The following is a 16,733-nucleotide window of genomic DNA, read 5'->3' on the forward strand; positions in this document are numbered from 1 at the left end:
GTACACAAACAAACACACATGCACACATAGGTGTTAGTCTGGCTATTGGTTGCAAAGGGACGAGTGTGGCGGTTCGAAACAGGACCCTACTCAAACGAAAAATCTGAAGAAAATTATGACACTACCGAGTTTGGTGGAAATAGCATCATTACTAACAAAGTTACAATAGGTCAAAATTATCGCTTAGTGTAAATTTACTGCAGTCGAAGACTTGGAATGTCAGTAAATGCATAACCATTGAGAGCTACTTTCAAACGGGAGAAATATCCACTCAAATCAAGCTTCCGGTTTCTCGATATGTTTATTAATTCATGTCAAATTGTCACAGTTTATATAGTGTTTTCGCTTTTCTATAAGCGTGACGTCAGCTTGCAGATTAACATCATATTTTCAGCATAACTCAACTCCGTCTGATGAGTTTGCGTGATTTGTTATAAGTAGGGTGAATTCATTTCAATCCTTATCTAAGTCTAACAGTCATAATATGATACACGCATTCCTATTGAATGCTAATAGCCATGTTTATTTGTAATAAATCTTACTTTCCTATTCGCACATCCGATTAATACGTTACCGTATAGAGATACAGATACGCGTAGGCACAATAAATAATATAGCAAAACCAGAATAAGTCCATTTTATATTTCTTAGATTTTAATTTTCACGTTACCTGGATGGATATCAAATTTCCTACGGAATATCAAGTTTCGTCGCTGCAGTTCGAAGAGTTTTTGGAACTTTGAGTAAATTTGATGAAGTTCATACCTTTAGACGTACATCTTCATGTCAATTCTGAAAGAAAAGCCAACAATGGCTCCTTTTATAGCTTTGAAGTGCATTACACGCAGATACGATGTTAACCAGAGGTGTCGTGTCCGCAAAGAGCATCAATTATGTTTGCCAGGACTAAACAAAGGCTACCAGTACTGCAGCTTCCCCAGTAATAATTCAATACAAAAGGGTTAAGTCTGGAAATGCATTCACAAGTATTTATGAATGCAAGGCCAATGGTAAACTTGACACCATACATCAAATGCTCTGAAAGACCAAATTGTTTGTGTTGACACCACCATATGCATTCTCCATGGACCATTGTATGATTGATAGGTCCGCGGATAGGTCGGGTCACCATCGTCACTCCGATATTCCCAATTTTCACACTAAGTGATTAGTCAGTGCATAAAAATACACCCAGACCTTGTGGTGGCCCAAACTACTAACTCATCTCCAGCAATAAATTTCACTTGGTAGCTGATAAGGTGTCATCTCTTTTATCAGTTTGTCAATTATAATTTTAGTGGGAATTCGAAAAATTATTCGGCGTCTAATGCCCCAGCTCCATACGAAAATAGGAATGATATAAGAAGTACTTGATGTGAGTGCTGAAAAGAGGAGGGACCTTATCTGCTTCTCGTCGGGAGATACGCTTACTTTGGTGCTAATTAGTGTTCTGTGTAGAATTTGTTCGGAAAATATTGTCAGTTTGTATAAAATTAAGATGGAAATGATTATTTGTGGCGAGAATCTGAAGGAATTCCAGAAATGTCTGAGTAAGTGAAGGTCGCGGATGTTTATTTACTGTTTGATAAAAATGTTGCATGGATGGTATCTTATTTTAGTGATAGCGCAGTTATGGTAGGAATGCAGTTCGAGAGCTGATACTGCTGAAAATATTTCTGTATGATGTTATGCAGCAAAAATTTCAATTTCAGCACGTCATTTCCAATTTGACTAATAAAAAGCTATTACATACCAGGTTGAGAACATTTGAATAGATCTAACAGATGCAGATTAATACCAATGAAGAAGCGAGGCAATGAGCTTCCAACGTTCAATATCAAAGATATTTCATACAGGTTTTAGTGAGTTCATTACAAATAAGTCGGGAAATCGGAAGCTGGACACTACAGGTACCTAGCACGTAACGTTTACATTTATTATTCACACGAGATCTTTCATTTGATACCCCACATGACTATATTTGGTGAAAAAAATGTGTGGTGTACAAAATGTGTATGGGGACAGGATTTACTTGAGCAGACCATGCCAGCCTGGTTGCAAAATCTTTAGATGAGCAGACCTGAGAGGTGTCATTAGATCAACCTGATAAAGCAGGCAACTCTACGGAAAGAGCCGTCCATGTGGCCCAATGCATCCCTAAAGCATGTGACACATCCATGCCTAGGAGGTGCTCATTTCCCGGTAGAAGACCAAGCTACTGGTGGAATGGTGAACTCGTCAGCCTTCGATCAGGCTACCAACGAGCTAGAAGAGCGGCTCAGAGAGCGATAGGTAGCGTCGATCAGGGGCAAAAAGAATCCAATGAAACAAGAAAAATGCTTTAAGGAGCTCTGCTGAGAAGCGGACGTAAATTCATGGGGGAGTGCTCATAGAATTGTAATGGGACGATTCAGACGCCGTTCATTTCCGCAGATTACGTGTCCTACCCTCTTGTCGAAAATCTTCCAGGGGTTATTCTCCCAGAAATAGGAAGGCACCGACACTTTCCGACCACCTCTAAATATGACGGTAATTCCGGCAGTCACTAGAGACGAGCTGTCGTAGATCTGAGGTAGAATAGGAGACAATAAACGCCGAGCCTGGACGGAGCACCCAATAAGGACCGTAAGCTTGCCGTGAAATCTAGACTGGACATGTCTGCTGAGCTGTTCGAAGCGTGGATGTGGGAGGGGATGTTTCCAGCGGCACGGAATTGGCAGAAGTTGATACTTCTGCCTAAGCCTGGTAAACCTCCAGGTGAACCATCCTCATACCGACCCATATGTCTTTTGGACACTGTGGGGAAAATGTTAGAGCGGGTAAGCTATACCATAATAGATTACTCCCGGTTGTTTAGATTTCATATTGGCAGTATGGGTTCCGTAAAGATAGATCAACCATTGATGCCATCAAATTGGTTACTAGGAAAGTACCAGCAAATATTACGTGGTAGTAACCCTGGACGTGAAAAATGAAGTCAATTCGGCCAATTTGAATCTGATACGGAAATCCCGACCATCTCGCTGCTATCGTTGATACCTATTTGGCTGAAAGGAGGCTCTGGATGATACCGATAACGAACCCCAGAAGTACGTTGTTTCCGCGGGTGTCCCGCAGGGCTCCGTATTGGGTCCACTATTGTGTACAACGATGTACTTAATCTTCTCCTTCCGGGGGAAGCCACGGTGGTGGGTCACGCTGACGACATAGCGTTGGTTGTTGTCGCAAAGCATCTCGAAAATGATGAGTTATATTCAGGTGAGGCAATCAGTGCTGTTAAAAGTTGGTTAGAGAGCTCTGGTCTGACACTTGTAGAGGAAAAAACAGAACCGGTCTCCATTACTAAGCGCCTGTATTAGAATCGGAAATCATATCATCACTTCCAAGCCAACCATCAAATACTTGGGGGTGGTGATAGACAGGAAGCTCAGTTATAGGCAACACGTGCAGTATGTTTGCAACCAATCATCCACTGCTAGTATGACCCTGGCGAGGATAATGCCGAACGCGGGAGGGCCACGGTATACCTCTAGGTTGCTCCTGCTCAGTCATGCTCTATGCAATCTCAGTTTGGAGGGGGTGTTGGGATGTCAGTTAACACAAGCAAACTGAGTGTAGTCTACAGGAGGGCAGCCCTGAAGATATGCTCTGCATTCAGGACTGCCTCAGATGATACAGCATTCATCATCTCTGGAATGATGCCGATATACATCTTGGCAGATGAGATGGCGAACATATACAATGCGAAGCCAATCTCTTCCTTATCGCAGACGAAGAACGTTGAGAGGGAGAGATCCATACATAGATGCAAGAGCGGGAAATTGGAGACCTCACCCGACTGTCAAAATTGCGATGGAGTCTCAGAAGACCCAGAGCATGTATTCTTCCAGTGTCCGCGATTTGTGAAAGAAAGGAGGAAACTAGAGGAGAATGTTAGCACAACAAGAGAATTGGGATGCGATCAACTCCATGATTGCATCTATCCAAACCAAACTACGAAAGGTCGAGGAGAGAAGAAAAGCGGGTTCATGTACGCCACGTATAGATGAAAGGTGACTAAGCTAGAGTGTGCTGACTCCGCCCGGTGATTTAATACCTTATAGTGGTTCCGCGGGGTAGGGAGGGTGTCGGGGGTGGTTTTAGTGGGTAAAAATCCCACACGCTGGTGTCCTGTCTTTTCTACCTTCTCAAAAAAAAAGGCAGACAGTAAACCGATTTTAATAAGGTTTTATTTTACACAAAATCTCAATAAAGTAGGCATTCATCAGAGTATACACATTTGGCAGTTGGTCACAATATCGAGTGGCGCCGAAACGTTCTCCGTTAAAAGAAACCGTCGCTGTTGTTGTTGTTGTAGGTTTTATTTGTCCCAAGACATCAGACAGGCTAACAGGAAGAGTTAAGTTCTCTGGTCTCGCCCACGATGATCGAACGTGGGGACGAGAAATGACCAGGCCTTCAGCCTATGTATGCCAGCTGTCACTCGGTTTTTGGGCGCTGAACCCTGTGCTACCAGAGTCGTTGTAGGATAGATAACCCAGGTATGTTGTAATTCGTTTTGTGCCAGCACATGCAAGCACAATTGTGTCGGAGCCTATCCGAACAGGCAGACCACGTGCTATTAGTTTAGACACAGCTAGCGTTTTCATATGATTGTTATGTTGTTGTTATTTATATGTTGTATATTACTTGTTCAGGCAAATATGACGCAGCGCCGCAGTTATAGAGGTATCAGGTTACTGAGTACCAGCTATAAGATATTCTCCGCTATCTTGCTATGTAGGTTGTACAGCCCCATACGCCCAGAAAAGCATTGGCCCACCAAAGAGGCTTCACTCCAGGCAAATCAGCAACAGATGGAAAAGCGACGGAAAAACTGTTGGAATATGGACATCAGTTGCACCATCTTTTCATCGACTTTTAAGCCGCTTATGATAGCATAGCAAGCGTAAAACTGTACACGGCCATGAGAGAATTCGGTATCTTGACGAAATTTATAAGACTGACTAGGCTGACCCTGATCAATGTGCGAGGCCAGATAAAAGCAGCAGGATCACTCTCGAGACCATTCGACAACAGTAACGGTTTAAGACAAGGGGATGTCATGTCGTGCGTCCTCTTTAACCTGGCCCTGGAAAAAGTGATCCGTGATGCTGAGATAAATGCGATCCTCTTTAGGTCCACCCAACTACTAACCTATGCTGACGATATTGATATTATGGGAAGAACAACCCGAGATGTACAGTCTACCTGCATCCAGATCGAGCAGGCGTCGATTGGCGTGAGATCTTGGGTTGCACATCAATGCAGGCAAGATAACATATATGGTGGAAACGTCAGCACCAAAAACCAACCAACCCTACAATATCAAGCCGCTCTGGCCAAACGGGAAGAATAAAGATAGGAGAATGCAACTTTGAGATCGTTGATCATTTCTCCTATCTAGGGTCGAAAATCACAACCGATAATAGCTACGACGATGAAATCCGCACACGGTTGTTGTCAGTCAACAGAGCCTATTTCAGCTTACAAAAACTGTTCCGCTCGAAACGTCTCACCATAGGGTCAAAGCTCGTACTGTACAAGACAATGATCTCGCCAGTGCTTATGTATTTCGAAGGCCTGGATTCTTAGCAAACAAAAATTGCGAACACTAGGCCGCGTTCGAGAGAAGAATCCTCTGAAGAATTTTTGGTCCCCTACATGAGGATGGACGATTCCGTACTCTACATAATGAAGAAATATATGAGCGATGCCATGACCGTCAGGTTGTGGATAAAATCCGGCTCAATAGGTTACGGTGGGCGGGTCACCTAATTCGTGTGGATGGGGATGATCCAGCCCGGAAAATCTATAAGGGCAATATCTATGGTAGAAAAAGAAGACGAGACAGACCCTACGTGAGAGGGAGCGATGGCTTAGGTCAGGACGCCAGACAGCTTTTAGGGATATCGAATTGGACCTCGGCGCAAAACCGGGATGTTTGGAGTTCCTTATTAAGGCATGCCTAGACCAGATACCGGTTGTTGTATCATTGACGCCTCTAACAATTTTGCCATTAGACACAGGCACTCACTCTCGAGAATCTCTCATCAAAGAAGAAATTTTTTTAGAACGAACCCATAACTCTTCAACGAGGAATTTGTAAGGGCAGTCTTGCAACTTTGCCAGTCTTGCCGCCTGTAAATAGAAAGAGGGTTTAGCATTCTGCAGGTTGATTTGCCTGACTCTTATGTTTGTACTCATAAGTGTAGTCTAATATGAACACCACAGCTAACGTAAAATTCTGCTACGTTCAGTGTGGATTTCACCGGGATTACCAGTTTATTTTCACCTTCAGCCGAAAGTTCCGCTTTATTGCATCCGATTTCGTTGGAAATCACCACACTTGGTGGTGTAACACGACCACGTCCTCATTCCCAAGAAACTTCTTTCGCAATACCTTCCGTTGTAGTCGGCTTGGAGTCCTCCACAGCTTCACTTTGTCGGTATTGCATGGATCTGTTTCCACACGCCGGAATCAGACCGGTTGCGTCTACATCAGTAGCTTCCCTTTCTTCCAGCACAAGGTTCTGATTGGCAACCCTGTAGTCCCGTATCTTTTGTAGCTGAAGTTTCGTTCTGCCGAAATTTCCTCTCCTGTGTTTTTGGAAGAGTTAGGCAACACTGTTGTCGGCAGGCCGGCCATAGTCAGGTTTCCAGTTCCTCTCATTAAGGGAGTTGCTGTACTATCCTTTCTGACTGACCGCACGTAGACACCGTGTGCAGGCTTTCCACTGAAGTGGAGAGCCGGTCTTCCACAAATTGCTCCGTGGGGCAAAATGAATCTGGTGAGGCCTCCAAAATCCGTACCTCGGCCACGACCTGATTTTCCAAATTCGAGGGTGGATTCGAAGTCTGTGACAAATTGGAGAGTTACAATCGTTTGCTTCCATCTTCATGTGCTTTTGGACACACTTATTGTAGTAGTAAACTACCGTAGGCTCCCTTACCACGAGAAGGTGGTGTCCGAGGGGTAGCTTACCACGCTGTACCCCAGACTATCCCGGTAGTAGCATTGAAATTTTCGGTTAACCTGAAAAACCAAGCTGACCGATGTTTCTCGGGTTTCTCTTGAACATCCTTTTCTCAATTAGTCGAAATGGTCGTACAACTTCCGTTCAATGACTTTAACGCAAGTAACTTCACTTCTCCCTAACGTAAATAAGACTAAAATCCGATCAGATGTTCAGTTTTCCACCCTTTTTCTCCCGTAATAGAAAGGATGAATGATAAAGTCCTTTCTATTGATATGAATTTAAACTTAAAACAAATGGCGCCCAATGTGGGCACTAGGGCGAATAAGGAAAATTGCATTTCCACAAAAAGATTTTGAATGAAAACGTGGGGGTTGGCGACGACATACCCATACGCGATGAACTCGGGTTACCAATCGCATACGCATATGTGTGAGCTCACGCATCAACGTGTCATAAACCCAGCAAGTTTATTAAGTATTAAACTCTGCAGAAGTGATTCATTTATAGGAAAACGTCTCATATTTGGTATCACCACCAGATCTAGTCTAATGTCATTTCCCACGCCAGCTTTCATTGAGAGCGGCTCGGGACCCCAAACCACAAAACCCACAGACCTCTTCCACCGGCGGCTTAGTTGCGCGAGAATCACATCTGAGGCCGCTCGTTCTTCCGCGGAAGGCAGCTGAGTTGATCTGCGCGGTTTCTAGCGTACATCGAGTGTCACTTTCGATGCCTTCAATTCCCGCTGCGCCGAGGAACCTGTAGCCACTTCAAATCCCACGATTCGCACGCTGCATGCAACTTACGCACTTGCATCACCCAAACTGCAGGAATCTCACCAAGCACGTATCTGACCGGAACCGGATTAGAGGGAAGATAACGAATCGATCGGTCCGCTGGGCGCGCGATCGCGTTCAACTTGAAAGCGATCTGCGCGAGTCGCTTTCAACTGCGCCTGGGCCGTGGGTTTCCTCGCGTAGATTTTCATTCATTCATTCGAAAATTCAGAAACCAGACAGACGCCCAGTCGGAAGGTCGTTTCGTCTGTCTGCATCTGGGTTCCGCGAGACTTCTTGTTCCTCGTGCATCGGATAAAGCTATCTGGCGATCAGTCTGCGAGCAAAAAGTTGCATCTGCCGGGTCGGTTTATCTGCGGTTTCCTTGCGTACTTTTTGCAATTCGTCACTTATAAATAAGAGCGGACGCACGACAAATCAATTGCATGTGCTGCCAGTGCAATGCAACATATGTTCGGGCGGATGTGGCGTGAATGACCGTCAAATTGATCGCAATCTTTTTTGCGTTAGATCGTGCGACAAACGAATTGGTTGCATCAGCGTTGCGGTGGCGTTGGGTGCAATAACCGTTACACTCGCGTGTGTGGCGGGAAACCTTCAAGATCGGTTTTCGGTTTCGATTTCATCTTGAGAAATTTCCAATCCTGCTTGCAGTTCCAAGTGATCGATCGTGTATCTTAAATGATTTTAGATTTGTTTACGGAATTTTGCACGAGACCCTGTTCCATGCAGTTTTGAGAATTTTGGTCCAGACATTGGCATTAGAAGCACGTTTTCTTTCTCAGCGCGAAATTGCTAAAAATAATTTTACGAGTATTCAATGGATCGAGTGTCCCGTTTGTAAATTTAGATTTTTGAAATATCTTATCTTCTAAGTAAGCGTTTTATCGATTTTTCAAGGCTTTATTTGAATACTTTTGTCGGTAGTGATTCTTGTTATTCACGTCTGCAGGCGAACTGTGTAAATAAATGACCACTGCAAGTGTATATGGGCCAGAAGTGAAATAAAATTGGATAATAAAAGAAGTGTTGAGGCTAATCTTGCCGTTTCTTGAATTGATCTTACAGAAGCACCTATCGCCGAGTTTTTTTCATGCCATTGGTAAGTACTCATACACAGGTCTACATAATTTTAATTGGGATCAGGACTGGCACTTGACACTCTGAACGCAATATTGCTATTAACAGCATTTATCGAAATTGTCCGTGCACGAATTTGAAAAATTGCATGCTGACATACACGTTTTTATTAACGATTTAACCACAGGGCCCCCGACGAAATTGCTTGCATTTAAATTAAAATAAAACGCAGTAAATTTGATTAAATTTGCTTCGTATTGAATTTATTACATCGTATATTCTATGCTATTGACGATTTGAACAGTATCATTCAAATGACCACCGGGGTTTCTGCGATCCGTTCACACCGATTTCCAAGGACCACTCAGCGTAACAGGTGGTATAGTAGCTCGGTGGCTCGTTTGTTATGGTCAAATCCAACACCATTCTTGGAGTAACTGGCGTAAACCTCTGACTTAATATATGTTTATACCTTCAAAGAAAATTGTCCTGCGGTTTTAAATAAAAGTAATCTAGGTGGCCAAACCTTAGAGTAATTTGTTGAAATAACTGGGCTATAAATATTTCAAAGAATGGACCTAAATTTAGGCCAGCATTCTAGCCATTTGCGTGATTATTGATGACAATATGGCTTTCATTGATTTTTGAATATAAAAAATTAAACAACATATAATGATAGCGGTCGCTACTCACAAAAATGATCCATATTTCAAAGTTCTTCTGAAGATATGGAAAATCCTGTCAGCAATGCAAAACAGGTAGTTGATGGAACCTCATAAATCTTTAGAAACCTCGACATGCTCCATTAATTATTATTTTCCTTACTCACTTGCAATGACATTTGGTTGGGCGATACCAAAGACCGTCAGGATAGGCGGAAGTCAGTCAACAGGGCAGAGCTATCTCAAAACGCTGTAAATAATTACCATGTCTCCCGTTGACATATATGTACTTGCGAGCTCCTAGACAAGTCAGGCTAGGGAATGCTGCTTTATTCGCAAGTGTACCTGTAAAATCAACTTCGCCATCTATTTAAGTTTTTAGGAAAACTCTGCCCTCTTAGTTGAATTTAGTCAACTTGAATGGTTTTTCGGTCTATCATATACGTACTTGTACATACATATATCAGTACAGATAGCGCCCAACGTGGGGTCAGACATTTCTTGGGTTCCGGGACCTAAATTCCCTTTCTGGCAAATAAGTGAACTGGCGTGTTCCTGGTCCAAACATCGATATGTCGAGCATAGAAATATTCCCGGCTAGGCTGCAGATGTACTTTTTAAGATTTTGTGTAAACACAAAACCTTATTCAAATTGGTTTAATGTCTGTCTGTCTGTCCGTCATACGCTTTTTTCTCGAAGACGGTTATAGCAATTGACACCAAAATTGGTAGAAAGGTGGAAACTACCAACGCTCACATATATAGTGAGTTACATCCTTTTACGTTGAATTTAAGGAGGGTGGGGGGGGGGGGTCCCCATACATACAAAGGGTTGGGGGGGGGGGGGGTGTAAAATTTCATTTCATCAAATATAGTCATGCGGGATATCAAATTAAAGGTCTTGGTTATTACATTTCGAAGCCGGTCTTAGTTTTGATATTTGTTCGAAAGGTGGGGAGTGCGGGGGGTTGAAAGTGACCATTTCTTTAAGGGGGCCATTCTCAGAAACTACCCAACCGAAAAACTTGAAAAAACTCAGGAGGCTTCCACTATATGCTCCCTGAGATCCGAAATACCTTCCAAACCGATATCTGTTCAAATAAAGTTATTAATAGGTGGCGACGTCAGCACCGAGAACGAATCAACCAACAACATCAAACCGCACTGGTCAAACGGGAAGAATAAGGATAGGAGAACACAACTTTGAGACCGTTGATAATTTCTCCTATCTAGGGTCGAAAATCACAACCGATAACAGCTACGATGATGAAATCCGCGCACGGTTGTTGTCAGCCAACAGAGCCTATTTCAGCTTACAAAAACTGTTCCGCTCGAAACGTCTCACCATAGGGTCAAAACTTTTACTGTACAAGACTATGATCTTGCCAGTCCTCATGTATTCCTCGGAAACTTGGGTTCTTAGCAAAAAAATTGCGAACTCTTGGCCGCGTTCGAGAGAAGAATCCTACGAAAAATGTTTGGCCCCCTACAGGAAGATGGATGATTCCGTAGCCTACCCAATGACGAAATCTATGAGCGATACCATGACCGTCCGGTTATGGATAAAATCCGCCTCAATAGGTTACGGTGGGCGGATCACTTAATCCGTATGGATGAGGATGATCCCACCCGGAAAGTCTATAAGGGCAATATCTATGGTAGAAAAAGAAGATGAGGCAGACCCTAAGACAGCTTTTAGGGATATCGAATTGGTGGACCTCGGCGCAAAACTCGGATGTATGGAGTTCCTTATTAAGGCAGGCCTAGACCGAATACCTGTTGTTGCGCCGTTGATGATGATGAATAGTATATTATCATACTATAATTTTTTATAATTGACTGGAAACCCTTCCCCCTCCCCCCCCTTAAATTCATCCTAGCACGAAATTGCAGTGGTGTAGGCTATAATGTAGAGCATGACCTTACCAAGTTTGGTGGAAATCGCAATATTACTAACAAAGTTGTAATACGTCAAAGTTGTTGCTTCTTTGAAAATTGAAGACTATGAATGTCAATAACACCCGAAAGTGGATACTCCCACATAATATATGGATATATTACGCGCTACGTACTAAGAAATATACAACACCTTTTGTACCTGAAGCGTCCAGCTTCGGGTTTCCCGACTTGTTTGATTTAGGTTAAATTCTTCGAATTTGCTAATAATATTAAACTCGCGTATGAGGTTGACTGTTATCAATACAGGGCTTTCCATCAAATGATTTATTTAAATCGCTTTCTAAAAAATAGAGGACAATGGATTTTTTAGCTATGTGACACGCAGCTGTCATGCACACGTCGCTCCTCACAACTTCTTGTTTTTCTTCAGCCTATGTCCCGTTCACAAGCGGGGTCGGCTCATAGTGATCGGCTTCGTCATTTTATTTTATCAAACGCCTGGATGTAATCATGAGGCTTTTAAATCCCCATCCAGGGTATCAAGCCACCGTTGTTTCGGCCGCTTGGTCGCTTACGGTTGACTTCGATGTTCAGATCAATATTGGCAAGTGAATTCTCGTTGGCGCGAACTACGTGACCATACCATCGAAAACGCCTCTCTCGCAGTTTTTCCACGATCGACGTGACCCCATACCGATCGCGGATATCCTCATTTCGGATGTGATCAAAACGTATTACGACACCAGTCCAATGCAACATCTTCGTCTCCATTACCGTAAGATACCGTTCATTGTCTTTATAGTCGGCCAAGACTCAGAACTATAGAGAGCGGCAGACGGATGTCATTGCGGTAAATTTTAAATTTGAGACGTTCGCTGATACGTCCATCACAAAGAACACCAGTTGTGGAATGCCACTTCATCCGGGTCGCATTAATGCGCGAAGCAAATTCATTACGCAGTTCTCCATTGGCTGGTAACATTGACTCGAGGTATTTAATTCGCTCACTTCTGGGCAGGTTACTGCAGCTGACAGCACTGAGCAATTTAAATATTCGTGTCAATGCTACCAGCCAATGGAGAACTGCGTTATGCTCCTCGCATAGGGAAACACAAAACCTTTTATACCTGAAGGATCAAGCTTCCGGTTTCCCGACTTGTTTTGTTTTTCAAGCGGTTACACGCTTTTTCCCCAGAAGCAAGAGTTCCTAAATTTTATTTTCCATCCTACCTTGCTTTTTTGGTGGGTAGGGTAGGTGAATGGATTTACGAAGACGCTGTTGGACTCCCGTAACGGTACGGTATTGGATTACCAACTAAGCACTTTTCCGTCGCTAAAGAACTAATATGGAACTTTTTACCGCATTACTTTCGGCTAGCCTTCCCGCTTCCCCGGCTTAAGAGACCTTCAAGTTAGGGAATTCCTTCTAGAAACGGGTGGAGAGAGAAAGAAGAGAACTGTGAGTTCAAAAAACCACCTGCTATCCGGCCTCTCCACGAGTCGAGCTTGATCCTCTTCGCAACAAGAATAACCCGAACGTAACGCGTAACACGCTTCATTTGTCAGCATTCCTTAATTTCTCTGAGAAAATGTTACCTAATGAAAGCTCCCTTGTATATTCATAAAGTTTTCGTAGAATTCCACCCCACTTTCCACCAGAAAGAAAAGGTGTGGCATCATCTACACTCTCGACTCACTTAATCTGACAGCAATGTATGTTGTCCGGATAGCTCAGTGGTTAGAGCACTAGGCTGTCATATGGAAGGTCGCCGTTCAAATCTCGCTGGTGGCAGTGGAATTTGCATCGTGATTTGACGTCGGATACCAGTCGACTCAGCTGTGAATGAGTACCTGAGTCAAATCAGGGTAATAATCTCGGGCGAGCGCAATGCTGACCACATTGCCTCCTAGTGTACCGTTACGGTCTTGAATGAAGTGCTCTAACACACTTCAAGGCCCTAATCCAATATGGATTGTTGCGCCAACGATTATTATTATTATTAATGTACGAGTATGTTGGATACCGTGACCCTATGACTATAATTCCCTAATGGGCTACACCACATAAAAACCGGGCTTCACAAACAACGTAGTCGAGCCGTGCGGTCATATAGGATTCGCCCGTGTATTCCAAACGGAAGTATTGGCGACACTGGAAGCGGGCTAATGAAATAGACAGACTCTGCTCTGCTCTTGGCAGAGCCCCGAAGGTACAGTCTACTTCCTGCTGGCGACTGTTAATGGTGGAGTCTCACATTACTTAGCAGCCGCGCACCTTAGACGGTCAAGGCTCATCAACTGCACCAAGTCAAGGTGAATGCATACCAGATTATGGCAGTCTGAACTAACCTACAGCGGATCATACCGCCAGACTGGTTTTGCAAAGAGTTGCGACTTATTTAGTGTGTGATGCCGGTTTTCATAAGCAACCATCGAGCTTTCCCCCTTGCGTTTGTACATAGATTTACGTTCCATAGGAACAAGGACATTGGGAATCACTCCCGCAATCACAGCCGATTCAGAGTTAGCGCGACAGGCAGATGCCATTCGCAAAGCTCTTGCTAAAGCATTTACGATATATCTCCTTGCCCAGAGAAGCAGTCCTAGAGCAACACAGACTGTATTGCGCTTGTAACAAGGCGCTGTCTATTAGATGTGGGATTCTTTACGTTAGCCATTAGCCATTTGATTGCTCGCGGCTTATCTTTGATTCGAGTATTAGTTCAAGGTACTTAACCGTGGGTTTTGACTCGATTATCAACTCGCTGGTTGATATAAGCCGCAGGGTCCGATTTTGCGAGAGCAAAGGTGAAACCATGAACAATCAACAATTCGCTTACCCGTCGCATCAATATGCCAAATCAAATCATGAGCGTAACCGAGCGGGTGCGACTCTTCTGGCGCATTGAATCTTAACACACTATCGTAACAAGCGTTCCAGAGGTCCGACCTTAAGATGGATCCCTGTACTACTGATGAAGTGATCTCCTGGTTCTTTAAAGTCTCACAAAACGGGGAGTGATTTCTAACACAATAGCTCGGCAGGTGGAATAATTTGTCTGAGGTGCTTAGCATGTCTTTTTTCTTTCGCCGTTAAAGGCGTTTCTGACATCAAGCGTTATGAGGAACACTACTCGTACAAATTGGCGGCTGCGTTCCTCAGCTTAATGGATTGCATCCAGGACTTCCATGAGAGCATCCACCGTGGATCTTCCTATTCTAAAATCAAACCGTCTCGGAGGTAAGTTCCCAGTAGCAAATATCAGTTCAGTGAGCTTACTCCTGGGAAGCTTTTCGAGTTATTTCCCGGTCGAGTCAAGCACACAGAACGGTCGGTATGCATCGGTGGTAATCAGCGCAACTCTCACCACCTTCGAGCAGGAAGGAAAACGTCTTGTTTCAGGCAAGCGTTAAATATAGGGATACCATCTTAACCTGGCACAAGTTTTTCGTAGATAAAGCTGGCTCTTCCGACTCTTTCATAGTGAAAAATGGGCAATCCTCTTCCCCATCCAGGCCGCTGTCATCTATTCGTACCGGATATACAGGGAATTATGCCCGCCTTAGGTATACGGATTTCCAGCTGCACGAAGTGTTGTTTTCTCTTAATCTTCTTCGTCTTCTTGTTTTCACCAGTAGAGACTACCTCGGTGGAGTCTGCTTCAGATGAGTCTTCTTCTTTTCGCTTTCTTCCCAATTCCCTTTGCAATGAACTCCTATTTGCTGTATGTTTGGCGCTCACGGTGTTCTCAACGGAAATGCGGTGGCGTTTGTTTTTCGAGCATTTTCTGTTGGTCTCGATGTCCACCTGTAGAAGGAATTCTTCCAGCTCCATTATCTTGTTTTTCATGCCTTTACCCACGCTTTTCTGGCATAAGGTGGCAGATATGCATGCGCCTAACGCTGCGTCGCATTTTCTGATAAGACTTTCCTTTTCGGCTTCTGCAAGGACAGTCGACTGTATTCTTCCGAAACCATCTGCTCACTTTCAGCGATTGAATCTGCGCCCCTTTCCGAAACAGCAGCACTGAATGGTGCTGAAGTCGTGGTTCCTACCGCGGGTGTCGCATTATTTTACGAGTCTTCTTCTTAATTCGACTGTGTGCATCCCAATGTCTTATCGGGTATTTCAGCCAAGCTGCCTCTTTCACGGTATACTGCAGCGAGCGATGCATTTGCTGCTGCACTCAAACTCAGCTAACTTTTTCTCCGTCCCTACTATTGCATCATTTTAATTTCTTTCTCCATGCAAATTGTACCAGTACTTCGTGTGCAAGGGAGTGAGTCGCAATGGCCAGGACCTGCGTAGATAAAACCCCTACCATAGTTCCTTGAGGTCTGGCCTATGCTTAGCTTATCTCAATCGGGGCTACCAGTTCAATGCGCACTACTCGACCGGGGTCAGTAAGGGGCTGGCTCCTGATTCATGCCACAATTACAACCTTGGCAGAGCTAGGCTCAGACTACGCCTTGGAGGTTGGCAAAGAGTTGTTGTGCTGGTAAACTGATGCTAGTGATTTGCATCCCTTCGTATGGAACTTCTTAGTTTCCAGCTACTGCAATCCAATCGATCTAAACAGTTTTCTAATCCTGGCGGGAGGCAGCTTTTATTATGTTTTAGCCTTTACTTTAATATGTTGCTTCAGCCATTTCCCTGCCATTTACAGGAAGTCTTTCGCTACTTTTATGGCCGACTTTGACCTCCAACATCAATTTCCCTCTCGAAAATGTTTGATCAGCTCATCAGTACCGGGTTTATTTCTACTTCGCTTTTGGAAATAATGATCAAATCTTTTTGTTTTCATCAACGTTGCTCCACGCCTTTGCGCTTTTCTTTCGGCCGTTCTTCACGTTCATACCCACTTGGAGACCCTATCTCGCCCATCCTGTTTTTCTAATAAATTGTCTTCCTTTTACATTTTGTAATGTTCCAAAAGATATCATCCCGAAAGAGAGGCGGATGCGGCCGCAAGGCTCAGGCACTCCTAAGGCACATTGCAGTAGACACAGACTCCATGTCCCAAAAGATATGCTTGTTCTTTTTCGACTACTCTTGTATGCTTTTTTTGCACTTTAAATTTCGAGGATGCGTTATTCCTTTCACTCGCTCAGAGTAGGGATGAATAATTCGTGCCTGAATTTTGTTTTTTTGTCCTTTTTCTGTTCTCTCTCTTCAATCTTCTATAATTGATAATCTCCTAGAAATTTCAATGCGATTTTCCACTTTCACTGTCTCTGATTTCTTCCGTTGGCAAACCGCATGGACCTAGCCGTAA

General features: G+C 43.8%; 1 protein-coding gene across 3 annotated transcripts in view; it reads left to right on the forward strand.

Annotated features, from left to right (window-relative positions):
• The first annotated feature begins 7,678 nt into the window (after positions 1 to 7,678).
• The window catches only part of LOC119649189, a 102,375-nt gene continuing 93,320 nt past the window's right edge, over positions 7,679 to 16,733 (forward strand). Inside the window, exons 1-2 of one of the 3 annotated variants that reach the window (XM_038051216.1) lie at positions 7,679 to 8,488; positions 8,717 to 8,918. The gene's annotated coding sequence lies outside the window, so the exon portion shown is untranslated. Of the gene's footprint in view, positions 8,919 to 16,733 lie in introns of all 3 variants that reach the window. The other 2 variants (XM_038051218.1, XM_038051215.1) reach the window with 2 other exon arrangements.

The sequence above is a fragment of the Hermetia illucens genome, chromosome 2 (genome assembly GCF_905115235.1).
Source record: "Hermetia illucens chromosome 2, iHerIll2.2.curated.20191125, whole genome shotgun sequence".
Classification (NCBI taxonomy): domain Eukaryota; kingdom Metazoa; phylum Arthropoda; class Insecta; order Diptera; family Stratiomyidae; genus Hermetia; species Hermetia illucens.